Consider the following 14,100-nt stretch of genomic DNA (forward strand, 5'->3'; position numbering starts at 1 on the left):
TATAGTACATTTTATTGGAAGTCTCTTTCGACAGGCATCCGTATTAGAATTATTAATTGGTGGTGATTTGAATAATTTTTTTCGAGAAAACTTTTCGATGAATTAGTCTTTAATTTGTACGTATTTGAAAAAAAAGGAAAAAATCTATTTATTTATTTATATCTTGGATTATAATTTCTATATAAGCTTTTTACCACGTTAACTGTATATGATCAACCGACAAACAAGTTGTAAGTACATGGAAGAGTTGCGGACAGAATTATAGACATTGATATAACTAGAAATATTTATAAAAGTGATTAAATTTACATAATATGAAGTGACTAAATTTACTAAATGTTACATAAAATTATATATTGAAATTATATATATATATATATATATACATATATACATATCTATACACGCGCACACACACATATATATTAGTTATATATATATATACATGTATATACACATATTTATAAATAAAATCTTATATCAAATTTTAGATTTTCAAGATTGATTTTATGGAATCATTTTAATAAATATTCTAGTCATTAGTTTAAATGCTGTTTATACTGTCTATCTTTTGCAGATATAAATAATAAATGATGTGATGATTTTGATTTGACTAGCTTTCAGTGTTCTTCTCTGAGAAATAATGTCTTTTGGATACCTGCCATATACCTGCTGTATCAATCAGAAGGTAATATCAATGACTTCTCATTTGGAAAAGTCGTTTGAAAAAGCTATGTGGTTGCCCGATTCAATTTATGGTATAATGACGTGTTATTGGCATCAATATCCGAAAGATCAGCCTAATTTTACAATTACTGACGAAAGAATTGATCATCGCTAGCAGGTAGAATACGTTTTTAAGAAATTGAATTATTTAAATGACATTGAAAATTAATTATAACATAGAATTTCTTTTTATCATTTATAGAGTCTTTTGTTCACTAGAATCTCGACCTATTAAACCATGTAACACTGAATTACAACACTCTACTATCTTGAAATCGTGAATAAGATCAATTATGGAATTGGATCCTAAAACTGAATGGATTAGTGTATATTCAAATAGGAGTTAATTAAATAATATAGAATTTGTTTAAACAAAAAATGTATACTCATCGGTTGACATCATTAAATAAATAAAAAATACAAAATTCTATTGATTTCTTTATGGACTGCATTGATTGATAATCACATGCATCCAATAGACATTGAATTTTGTCCTGTGACATATCACATTGAATAAGATCTCATTTTAAAGGTGAAGTTTTAAATGAGCAGATGTCTTTTTCAAATGAAGAATCATTATTTTTTTTTGGAAAACGCCATCAAACAATCGTGTTTTTTCAAGAATAGTTTATGCGTAGAAATAAAGTTTTTTTTAATATTCGAAAAATTGTTCTAATATTAGAAAATATTCTCCTTGTTTAAATATTCATTTTTTTTAATGAAATGTTATTCATCGTAATCGATCAATTTATTATTAGCATAAACCCTATTTTTGACATTTTTTGTGAAAAATAAATTTCATATAGTGGTGCCTCTCGATATATGTGATAAAAGAGGATAAAATCATATCACTATTAATTTTCATATGTACGCTTAAATAGTGTATGTTTCGTTTCCATGAAATAAACGATTGTTTACTTATTTGTTTGCAATATTTAAACAAAGAAATTATGTTAATTCTCTGAAGAATTTTCATGAGCTTTGGACTGATGATTGTATAGTACAAATACGTGTTCACTTTGTGCTAATGGTTCTTAGTTTCTAAGATATTATTAAATTTTAAAAGATTATTTTTAAAAGATTATAATTTTAAAGATATTATTAAATTAAGAAATATGAGTAATTCCCTTTTATGTTTTATATACTACACATATGAAAAAGCAACATTTAGTAAAATGAGAAACATTTAGAATGATGATTAAAGAATTTTAGATTTAAAATTGAATAACTACAAAAATTTCTTCTTATTGTATCAATATAAACGAACATAATTAACTAATTTAATTTTTTTTTACATGTACATATTATATATATTTTCGTAAAAATCAAAATATATGCTCATTCCAAAGTCATCATCGGCCCATATGCAGACTCATTTTATTTCGGAAACTTAGAAAAGCCCTAAGATCAACAAAAAAATTCTAGCAAATATTTATTATTTAATAAATAACGCGTACTAAACTTTTCTAAAATAAAGAAATGTTCAAATAAAACATTTTATATTTTTCATCTATTCATGAAAATTCGTGAATAAAATATCCTTATAACCATCAATTAATAAAAATAAACTATAAAATAAAAATAAAATATCCTTAAGATCATCGATCTTAGATTTTTAAATAGTAATACGCAACTATCGATTTTATATTATAATGTAGAATATTTATAACGTATATAATATTTTTAATTAACGACAGCTTTCATAGTACATAACTTCTACTTGAATTCAGTGAATAAATTTTCTAACATTAGAATGATAGGAAATGATAGGAAATATTATTCTGCGCTCGTTTAAACCACTTCGTATCAAAGCATTACTGTCAAAATGACAAAATATCTTTCCACATTTTACCTTGTTAAAAAGATAACGCTACCATCAAGGAAAGATATATAAATATGAGACTGAAAAGTGTGCGTTCACACAGTCCACTATCTGATTCTATTCCCAAGATATTTAATTTAAATATTTCCCTGACTTGAGCTGCAATTTCTCGGTTTGCATTCAAATCAAGAAATACTATAGATCGCGTCGAAGAAATTTGAGATATATAATGAAGTGGGTTTTATAAAAACTCGCCGATTTGGGATTAGATTGAAAGTATCGATATTAGAAATTCCGAAAGTTCTTAAAGTTTTCACTTTTAGATTTATCATCAAATATTTGTAGAAATTTACTAGTCGGTGAAGTTTTGGCTAACTAAATATGAGAATCACTGTCTTATCCTCAATATCCATATTATAATACATAAATATGTAGTATAAACAGCTTTTGAAACCAGAATTTCAATGAAATTAAGTAGAACTTTTTTGTACTTTTTGTGCAATTTTTTCTTCATCGAATGTTTAAAGTACATCGAATGGAAGAAATAAAAATTGCTGAAGTTATTGATAAGTAATTAATTGATAAGTTATTGTGATCGCTGACTGAATCAATGGAAGATTTTATATTTGGAAAGCCTTTGGGCATTACACTTAGATTTTTTAATTAACAGTAATTATATCATTTACATGACCGGTAGAATAGTTCACGAGTCGACGATCGATCAGAATAACATGGTCCTTCCCTCAATAAATGTATTTTCCTCGTTACCGAAGCTTCTCAAATTTTCATGGGAAAAAGCCGTGCCAGGACGCGAAATTTTAGTCGTCATTTCATATAGTTTATTTTTAAAGTTTAGCTTGGACAGTTGGTCTCGACTCTCCTTTAGAAAGAGAGGCCAACATGAAATAATTCATGGTATTTTTAAACATATTTTGTGCCGCATCTACCATCTATAGGACTTGCTAACCACTGATTTTTATGTTTTAATTCACAATAGTATTTTAGAAAAATTTTTATAATTGAAAAAGTACTCTTTAGTATATTTTGGTTTGATTAATAAAATTTTAGTGTCAAATTATGATTACATTAAAAAATGTATTTTTACATAATCGATGGTTAAATGACAACATGAAAAAGACCTACTTTTACGTGACTAGTCTAAAATGTGTTAACGTATAAATTCAATAGTATAATTCGCAATTAAATAGAATAATCTTCTAAACTATCTGTTGTGACAGAGCACAATATCGATAGGTCTGTATACTTTAGTAATTTAAGACCGATTGATCACTATCAATTGCTACTAACAATTTGCACTGGACTAATGATCGAATTTAAATATATTTTTTAAAAGTGTAAAAGGAACATACTTTCGAGGAATGTTTCGCTTTCTGTGCTTTTTTCTTTTAACTATAGTCCTGCCCTCACGACAAATAAAAAGGGAAAAACCACCCTTGATAAAAATAGCTAAGGAGGGTTCTTGATAACCAAATATTTATAACAATTCGTCATTGCATGACGCAAGCCGACAGAAAAGTAAGATTGTTGACTATAAATACGTGATCTGACCAAGATTTTCAGTAAATAAGTATTATTTAATTTCCTAAAAATGTACGTTTTTAAATAGTACTAACAGTCCTGGTATAAAACATGTGACTCTCCGTCGTTGGTCGCTTATTAACTCTTACTCCGTAAACGAAGGTCATTTATTTCCGACATGATTTATAATGGATAAAAGATCTTGAAAACATATGAAAAAATTCATATAGCATCTTCAGACTTTCTAAATTCAGATAAGAGAGTACAAGATTTAAGCGATAATTTGCTTAAATACATTATTAATCCTTAATATATTAATATAAAATGCAATCGCGCTTTTCAAATTTGCTTGGACATCAAAAACATCCTTTTACGGTTTAAGATTACGCATTTTCAGTTCGCAATGTCTTAATCGATGAAAAACTAAAAAATGAAGTAATCAAATTCAGCGACTCGAATTTGCCAGTATCGTAACAACTGTCGAACAAAATAAATTTCGAGAACATAGTTATAATAAATTGCCTTGAACTTCTTAAAGGCTATATCCAATGTTTGATGTACAAGAAAGTAAAACGCGCTATTTATGTTTTATCTCACTCGTTTTTATCCTATCTTTCTATTCCTCTCTCTTTCATATTGTTTTTTTTTCATTTCGTTTCCATTTAACCTTGTTTCATTTCACTTTATTCCTGTATCATTTTGTTAACTTATCATCACTATTATAGCAGTCCAGACTTATAAGGGTGCAATTGAAATTTTGAAGAAAGGCGAACCACAAACGTTAAAGAGAGATAGCGGACGATAAAGAAAGACAAAGTACGGTCCAAAGGATTGAACTTATGGAGCACGCTACGACGTTTTCAGTTATGAAGACTTCATTTTGATTCACAATGTACTAGTAACCGAACGAACGGCATCATCAATTATATAAATATATTTATATTAGACATTTAGGTCTAAACTCATTAAAAAAATTAGTGAGTGATGCATACATTCAAAAAGAGAAGCTTGATGCTATTTCCAATATTTGTATCAGGTATAATACACGAATCAGCATTGACGTAGATAATATTATATTCGTAACTTGTCATTTTATCAATAAAGATTTCCAATTTAGAAGTTATACATTCCAAATGGAAATACTACTCAGAAAACTACTCAGGTCATGCATTAACAACAAACTATAAAAAACATATTCATCGACATATTATATAGATGAAACGTACAAGGAAAGTTGAAATGTGTACTGACAACATTCTTGCAATGGTAAAAAACCTAGATTTTTATTTAATGTAAAATAATCTTTAGGATCGATTTCAAAATTAATAATAATTCGTCAAAAATGTCACAGTATAATTTCTTATTTTAAATCTAGATCTATAACGAAAGATAAATTACTCGAAATATAAAATGCATAGAATATGTGTAAACCTAAATTAATTTTAGATACGACACGTTGGAATTCGACATACGAAGTTTAGTACAGCATTTGAATTATGCTCTGCGGAGATCTGGTATTCCACGGAATGTCAATAAGTGTCCTGCGAAAAATGATAAAAATTAATATTATTTTACTACTTTCATGTATTTTATTTTACATAATTAAAATTTGAGAATAAATGTTTGTTTTGTTTTCTTAACTCTTATATTTGCTTGCTTAATTTATTTATTATTAATATCTATCTATTCCATAAAATAATTAAGTTCCAAGATAAAAAACCAAGATTTGTGAAGTGTTTCATCATAGAAAAAGTTCGAAAAATGCTGGTTTAATAGAATAAAAGTAAACAATAATAACAGCATTAGCTGATTTTTACATTTTTTTGATTTGTTAATTACTCTAACTTTATCTATATCAGTACCAATTTTATCTGTAACTATGGAATTTCAACGTACATCATCTCGATTTCTATAGTTATTATTACTATAAAACAATTACGCGTTTGCTTCAAATTAAACAGCGAAATTTTATTTTCGAGTAATAAAATTAAAAGAAATAACATATATTTTAATAATGTAGAAAATAATTCACTATATTCTCGACCCACAGTTAGAATTTATATATGACGGAAATGTTGGAAAGATAAAGGCATTAAACATAAATGAAATTTGTTATGTAGCAGTTACTAAAAATATATTATTCGAGACAAACACTACACTTATTCTTGACTAATTATCACGTCTGTGGACACTTTTTGATAATGAAACGATCGAACAAAATTTGATTAGTATATAGAATTTTGCAGTATTTACATATTTACATACAACGAATTAGAAAATGATATATCAGTTTATATTCATAAATTATTAGATCTATTACAATATTGGAATACTAATGTATTTAACTCTCTCAATCTTGCAATATTAGAGAAAATAATTTTATCTTATCCTGCCATATCAATAATCTGCCAAAAGATTTTTTTCAAGGTAAGAAAGATAATTAATACAAAAAGAAGTAGATTAAAACACATCGTTTTAAACAAAATCTTGTTATTAAATAAGCAATAAATCCATTATTATGAGGCCTATTTGAAAAGTTAATGATTTTTTTTATACACAAAGTTTATTGTTACAGTGAAACTAGTACTTATTTAATTTTAAAAACGATTTTATTATTTGATAAATAATATGTATAAGCAATAAACTTATTTTTTTATTTTATTTTATTTTATTTTTCTCATTCTCCTATATATTAAATCGTAATAAGTAAGTAAATAAATATATTTTCGGTAATTGAAGCTTTCAAATTTTTTTTAAATATCTCATATTAATTATACTGCTTGAATAAAAGTAATCTAAATGTTTATAAGATATGAAGTACTCGTTATTCATCAAACTTCCGAAACCTATTGAAATTCCCATTAACGAAGATTTGTAAATGTATGAGTTGATGATCAAGACGTTCAAGCGTTTTAAATTTGAAATCTAGCTAAAACTTACGATGTGGATTCGAAGTGTTTCGAAATGTCTGATATTTCATCACATAAATCCATTTTTCCAGAAATTAACAAAAATTTCTATACTTATCAAGATTTCTGAGACCTTGCATGCTTTAAATCAGATTTAAAGTGATTCGAATTTCTCATTAAATTATGTAAAAGGAATTCAAAACGTTTCAAATTTTATCTCTAATCCTAATCAGTCGACTATGGGATGAATTTTAAAGATGATAATTGCAAGTTGAAACGATCATTATAAAAGATGCTAATTTACATTTCCGGCTAGCAACAAATGGTTTAACTTAGATTTGCTTACTTTTTATTCTCTTTCATCTCTGAGAATTTCGAGAAGCGAGCAACAAGTATCATCTTACAAAAATTAGATTCATTCACATTTACTGTAGAAGAATTCACGACATACTTTGTCACATCAAATCATCTCTGAATTCATGACCTTGAAAGTTTTAACGTCTCGACAATTTTTATTGACATTTCATTGTCGTAGTTCTATCAATGCAGTCATTCTTGGAGGTAAAAGATAATCGATTAACAATTAGCAATATATTAAAAAATTAACAAAGCAATTTTGGAAATACTGATATTTTTATTATCTCAACACCTATCAATGACATAAATGACTGGAATAATTCGAATGTACGAGAGTTATAACTTATCAAACACACTGAATTTTCTCCTTCTCAGTGGGAGCTCGACAGAGTATTCTAGTTCACTCCGGAAATTGACTAATTAGTTCGAGTCATCGAAGTTAGAACTGGTAGTACGGTGCTCACTCATCGAATCGCGCGATTGTATCATCTACGAGTCGCACGCGCCTGAAGCATCAAGGAAACATTAAACTAGTTAAACTCTTATTTTTGTGACATTTGTTTTGTTCTATGTACGCGTAAGAGTGATTAATTTCGAAAGCTAAATCAAAATAAAAACATCTATTGTAGAGCAAAACGATTGAATCAAACGAATACATTTCGTTCATTAGTTTGTTAGTAACCATCACCGAGACCAAAGAGATCCAGAAATCAGATATAAGTACCCAATAGATGGATAATAAAGCCGTAAGATTAGTAGGATACTTAATATTTACATTCTAGGTATTTTTTCAATTACTGTAATAGGGAGATAGTGAAATGAATTCATATATTTATTTATGATATATTAATGATAATTATTAATGATATATTAATTTTAAGTAATATTAACTAACAGAATTAATAAAGTTGAACAAATTTATAATCATTACATGACTACTGCAATGCTTATATTACTTACGCATCAACTAGTATGGCTGCAATTGATAGCACAATCGTTCATTTGAGCTTCAATCGTTCGCTTTGAAAATATAATATTTCTCTCAAGGTTAATGTTATTATCTATTAAAGTAATACAACAGTACAAAGCACTTTTCAAATACATTCAAGTGCTGATAATAGATGGAATCGATATAGTCATTGCTGAATTGTTGTTACAGATTGATTCAAAGCATAAACAAATTACTGACAATTACGATACAAATTTTGGCAAAATAGAGATCATTATTATAGGCGACAATTGCCTCAAGTTCGAGCAACTTCAATTTATGAATAAACCAAACAGCGTTAGCCCTACTCTTTAGCATAACAAATTTTTCGTGTTGGATAATATAATAGTACTAAAAAAATGTTGTATAAAGAAATTTAAAAGATACATAAAAATAGTATGTGTAAATAAATATTATCGCATTAAATTGAAATATTTTTACGAAAAAATAAATGTACAATTGCATTAATTTTACAAGTTTCATTTTTAATGCGCGTAGCGTTTAAACATCCATTTTTTCGTATTTTTTCATATCTTTATTTGTGGTGCTATTCACCGGATAGATCCAATTGTAAAATATACAGGAAAATAATGGAACTGACGTCCAGTTGAAGTATCATTGATAGCTTCTCAAGAAGATGTATCTTTTTAATCTAAGTGGAATTATAGATGGACTATATCATATAGTCAATATTATACGTAAGAAACTCTGCTATATATCATTAAGTAGATAATACAAATTTCTTTATCCACATAATCATATATCCTTTTCTAATAGTTTAATTGGAATGGGTGTACGTGGTAGACGAGATGCTACCAATACAAAAAATAAATATATTAAGTGCATTTGTTCGAAGTGTCGTTGAATTAGATCAACTTCATTTCATGTTAGAACATTACATCATTTTGTCATCACGTTCAGTCGATAAAGTAGTTTCTTCTAACAATAAGTTATTTTTTATTTAATACGATTAAACGATGTAGTTGAAATGTGTATCCAAATAAGAAGAATAACGTGTCATAGTATAATTATAATCGTAATCATAATCATTTAATATGCATTCTTTCATATAAGATAATTTGGCAAATTAATTAAAAAATAAGGTGTTTTCAAATACTCGAAATTGCAAAATATTATTAAACAATTTCTAGAATTTGAAAATATGGGTGAAAGAACATTTTATTCAAATTCGAGAAGGAACTTTATTGCATGAACTATATAGGACATCGAAATTGTACGACAATGAAGAAATGAAAGTGGAAATCGCTGATAATGCTACCTATATTTTCACTGTAAGTAAACATTCTGTTATGCGTGAAACACGAACACGTTTACATTTTCACATTTACAAATTCTCAGTTATATGAGAATTTAGATTATTAAATTCTTATTTCGCACTTAAGGCAGAAATAACCAAAAGAATGAAGAGGATTTTTAATAAAGACTTAAGTTTTATTAAAAATGCGTGATGGATATCAGAGAGTAAGTACAAGAATGCACACGAATGTCCTTTAGAATTAAAAGGAAAATCTAATATTGCAGATGAGTAGAAGGGATTTAGGGAAAATCTGATAATTGAGTGCGTGTCTTGATGAAAATGGTGGAACATCAGGTTGTCGATTATGTGGGAAAATCTTAGGATATAAGGATTTAATTTTATTTAGAAAAAAAATATCTTATCGTTTAAAAAATGCCTTTCAGTTTAGATTTCGGATTATCTATATATCTTGATTGCTAAGAGAAGATATAGGACCTTAAGTTCATGTTTCAAAAAATTTATGCATTATGCACTTAGGGTGAAAACAAATCCAGTAAAAGAAAATATTATATAAAGGAGCGTGGGATTACATCGCGAATCAAATGCAAGGAAATGAAACGTGAAAGAATCTTACATGGTAAAATTAAGATTAATTTACAGCTTAAGAACAATAGTGATCATCGCTCCCAGTGACGGTGGATTAGGACAATCCAAGGATGATAGTAAATAATATGGAAAAGGTATCCCTCCCGTCTTGGAAGATCACCTAATTCTGAATTATCGATTATCGGATACATAGACATTGTAATTAATAAATTGATAAAAAGAAAAACAAATAGATGGAATTTTAATCACAAAAGGTTTTGGTGATTGGAATGGTGCAAACTTTATTTAAAAAAAAAAATACATGGAAAACATTAGATTCTGGGAAGAACTAGCTAGCTGTAGCTCGGAAAAAGAAAGTTACGATAATGACTGATTTAATGGCAATGTGGTAATTGTTTAACAGGAGGTTCAATTGAAGGTTATATAGATAAAGACTTTTTTCCCCTTACTAATAAATTCTTTTTAAGATTCTTAAGCTAAATACAGATTTAAATAAAATTTAATTCAAACGATTTTCGATTCTCATAAAATTTAATATTAAATTTTCATTTGATATTTTCATCTATGTATTCGACAAATTTTAATTTTCATTTGGATTAACAGATTGGAAGGAATTTCTTGCAAATTTAGATTATTTCGAAATAGGTAACGATATTCTATTTTTAATACTATATACGAGGTAATACTGGTTGAACATTTCGGTAATAGCGAAAGTGGATATTCTTACGCTCCCTCTATTCTATTATACGTTCACTTTCAACCGGCGAATAGCATTAAATCTGGTGAAGTTTACATAATACCTACCACAAGAAGTTGTGCTTGCGTTGACCTTAATCCATATCTAATAATCCATTTCAAATCGTGTATCAGTAAGTGATACGTTACTAATATCTAATTGTCATTAATATGTAATCATTATTATTAGAAATAAATATTTATTAATAGGAGCTTGCGTCTATTATAATGCCTGATGACTCAAAGGTTTGTTACCAACCATTTATAATTTTGTTGATAATTGCTAGCACGATTTTATTATTGATTTTTATCGGATTTCATCAGATTGTGTCTGCTATTCTGTAAGCGATTAGACTTTTCTTTCAAAAACAAAAATCGATATGTTACAATATCTAATCATCATAAATTTTATGTTGTAAATAATCGCCGTTAGAATCGAAAACCTCTTTTATGATATTGGTAAGTAATATTTGGAAAAGGTACGGAGTTGACAATTTTGGAATATATTTCTAACACGACAATAACCGAGTTTAATATGTATTACTAATTTATTAGGAACTTATGTAGTTTTATGAATTTACCTCAAAATCCACGTGAATATATATATATATATATATATATATATATCTTTGGTGAAGTCAATATTTCATTTCTTCGAATAAAAGAAACCAAAAGATCATGCAGTAACTAAGTAAATTTATGATACAAGTAGACCATTTGAACAAGGTGCTTTCAGTAGTCTTTCAAGATATAACAAGAAGCACCCGGTAGCTATTAAAACTCTACTCTCGTAGACAACTTGTCAAAACGAAGCTGATTTTATGATGGAAGTCCTTATAAGTAAATTCAACCATCCCGATATAATACATTTTATTAAAATCTCTTTCGACAGGCATTCGAAATATATCTTATTAGAATTATTAGATAGCGATAATTTGAAAAATTTTCTTTGAAAAGAAATATCAAGGCTGGTGTTTATACCGTCAACATTGTTCAGATACAAATAATAAATGATGTAATGATTTTGATTTATAGGACTTTCTGTTTCCTTCTCTGGGAAGTTATGTCTTTTGGATACATGCCATATACTAATCGTGCCAATTGTGAGGTAATGTCAATGCTAACATCTAATGGTTGTTGGTGGAGGAAAATACCGATTTAAAAAAGCCTGCCGTTGCCCAGATTCAATTTACAGAATAATGACTCATTTTTGGCACCAATCCCCGGAAAATCAGTCTAGTTTTACGACCATCGCCAATATCAAAGAATCGATCATTGCTTGCAGGTAGAATATATTTTTATGAAATTATTCAAATAACATTAAAAATGAATTATATCAATGAATTTTTTTATGATTTAAAATCTTTTGTTTCTTAGGATCTCGACGTAATAAACTACACAACTCTGAATTACGACATTTTACCAATTTGAGATCGTGACATGACAATTATGAGATCGGAAACTAAATGTATCAGTATGCATTTAAATAGGAGTTAACTAAATAATATAGAATATGTTTAAACAAAAAATATATACTAAATAAATAAAAAATTCAAAATTTTATCGATTTTTGTATAGAATGCTTTTGTATGATGATGATTACAACCAAGAAACAGAATTTTGTCTAGCGACTTATTGCGTAGAACAAGTTAGCAATAACATGGCTTATATGCATCAGAAGAAATACAAAAATAGATTTATGAACGATAATACATCTCTAATGAGAGTACTCGATATACTGGATCAGGACAGAGTAATTAATATAAGGATAATCTAAAAGATGTAAAAAAATGAAGATAATCTCGAAAATACTCGTACAAAAAAATTTGTACAATATTCACATTAAAGTTCTAAAAACATGTTTCCATCAAGAAGCTTGACTGTTTTTTCTATGCAAGTATTTGCCGCGCTGATGATTCCTACATGTCTTTCAACCTGAACAGTACCAAACATCAAGAACAAAAAGAAGTACAAAACAAAACAGCTGAAGGTAAAATCCAACAATAGAACGATAGACGTCTCTATGATCTCGACTGCAGTGAAGTCGACACAAATGCGTCATGCGTTGCGTCTGGGTTGTCAGTATATTATGGGAGCAGACAATAGATTCTCCCAGACCGATTATCTTTACCATCATAATCATAATCCATCGAGATGCTAACATAATCCGTAGAATACTAATCGAATGCAGCAATCTTCTTACAGAACAAATACTGTACTATAAATATATAGTATTGAATTTAGAAATTATAAATTATATTACAAACGCATAATAGTAACTGACAAGATTATATATTGCAATAAACCGGATATTACATTTGTGTATAGGAAAATGAAAGCCACATGTCTAATCGATACAGCTGTCCCTATAACCTTCAAAACACATGCAATGAGAAAATATACAAATACACGGAAATAAACATTGAAATAAAATGTAAAAATAGAAATCCATATTCTTTCAATAGTAATTTCAATTACAGAAATAATATCTTCAAATCCTGTCAGAATAACGTTAAAACTTTGGGATTCGATCCGAATTTATTTAAAATTATACAGAAAACCGTCATTCTATATACTACACGAATCACTCGCAAATTTTTTAATTAAGCTATTTTAATAGTGTTCTACATTTCCTTGCAACATCAGTTTAAAGCACTGAAAAATAATAAGAAGAAGAATACGAATAATAGTAACAGTAATAATAATATATATAACAACTACAACAAGGTAGAAAAATTAATTAATAAGAAATTGGAATAACAACAAAGATGATCTGTTCGTACGCGTAAGAACTTTTTTGAGATAGAGTTGAGCATTATTAAATTTTATATTTAATTAATTAAATACTTTAATTAAAATTTTTATTTAATTAAATATTTCAAAAAAATTTGTTCGATATTCGTATTACTCATAAAAATAACGTAATAAAATCAAGAAAAACAAGCATGGACAATATGACGAAACGTATATTTTCCTGATCTAATAACAAGATTGTATTGTAAAAATAAGATCATTATTGGATCCCTCAAATGGAAAGTGCAAATCGCGTCATTTTCGTATCCTTTGAATTCTACCTTGAAGTGGAAATTTAAATATCGCTGCAAATAAACGAAGTTTCGTATATTTAACGGAGATAAAAAGAGCTCACGAGTCCTTCTTT

General features: G+C 27.6%; 1 long non-coding RNA gene across 1 annotated transcript; it reads left to right on the top strand.

Annotated features, from left to right (window-relative positions):
• Nucleotides 1–7,835: 7,835 nt before the first annotated feature.
• LOC122635132 lies at nucleotides 7,836–13,804 on the top strand. Its single transcript, XR_006328569.1, has 3 exons — nucleotides 7,836–8,135; nucleotides 11,976–12,225; nucleotides 12,318–13,804. It is a non-coding gene; the product is annotated as an uncharacterized LOC122635132 (long non-coding RNA).
• The last annotated feature ends 296 nt before the right edge of the window (nucleotides 13,805–14,100 follow it).

Source organism: Vespula pensylvanica, chromosome 17, assembly GCF_014466175.1.
Source record: "Vespula pensylvanica isolate Volc-1 chromosome 17, ASM1446617v1, whole genome shotgun sequence".
In the NCBI taxonomy this organism is placed as follows: domain Eukaryota; kingdom Metazoa; phylum Arthropoda; class Insecta; order Hymenoptera; family Vespidae; genus Vespula; species Vespula pensylvanica.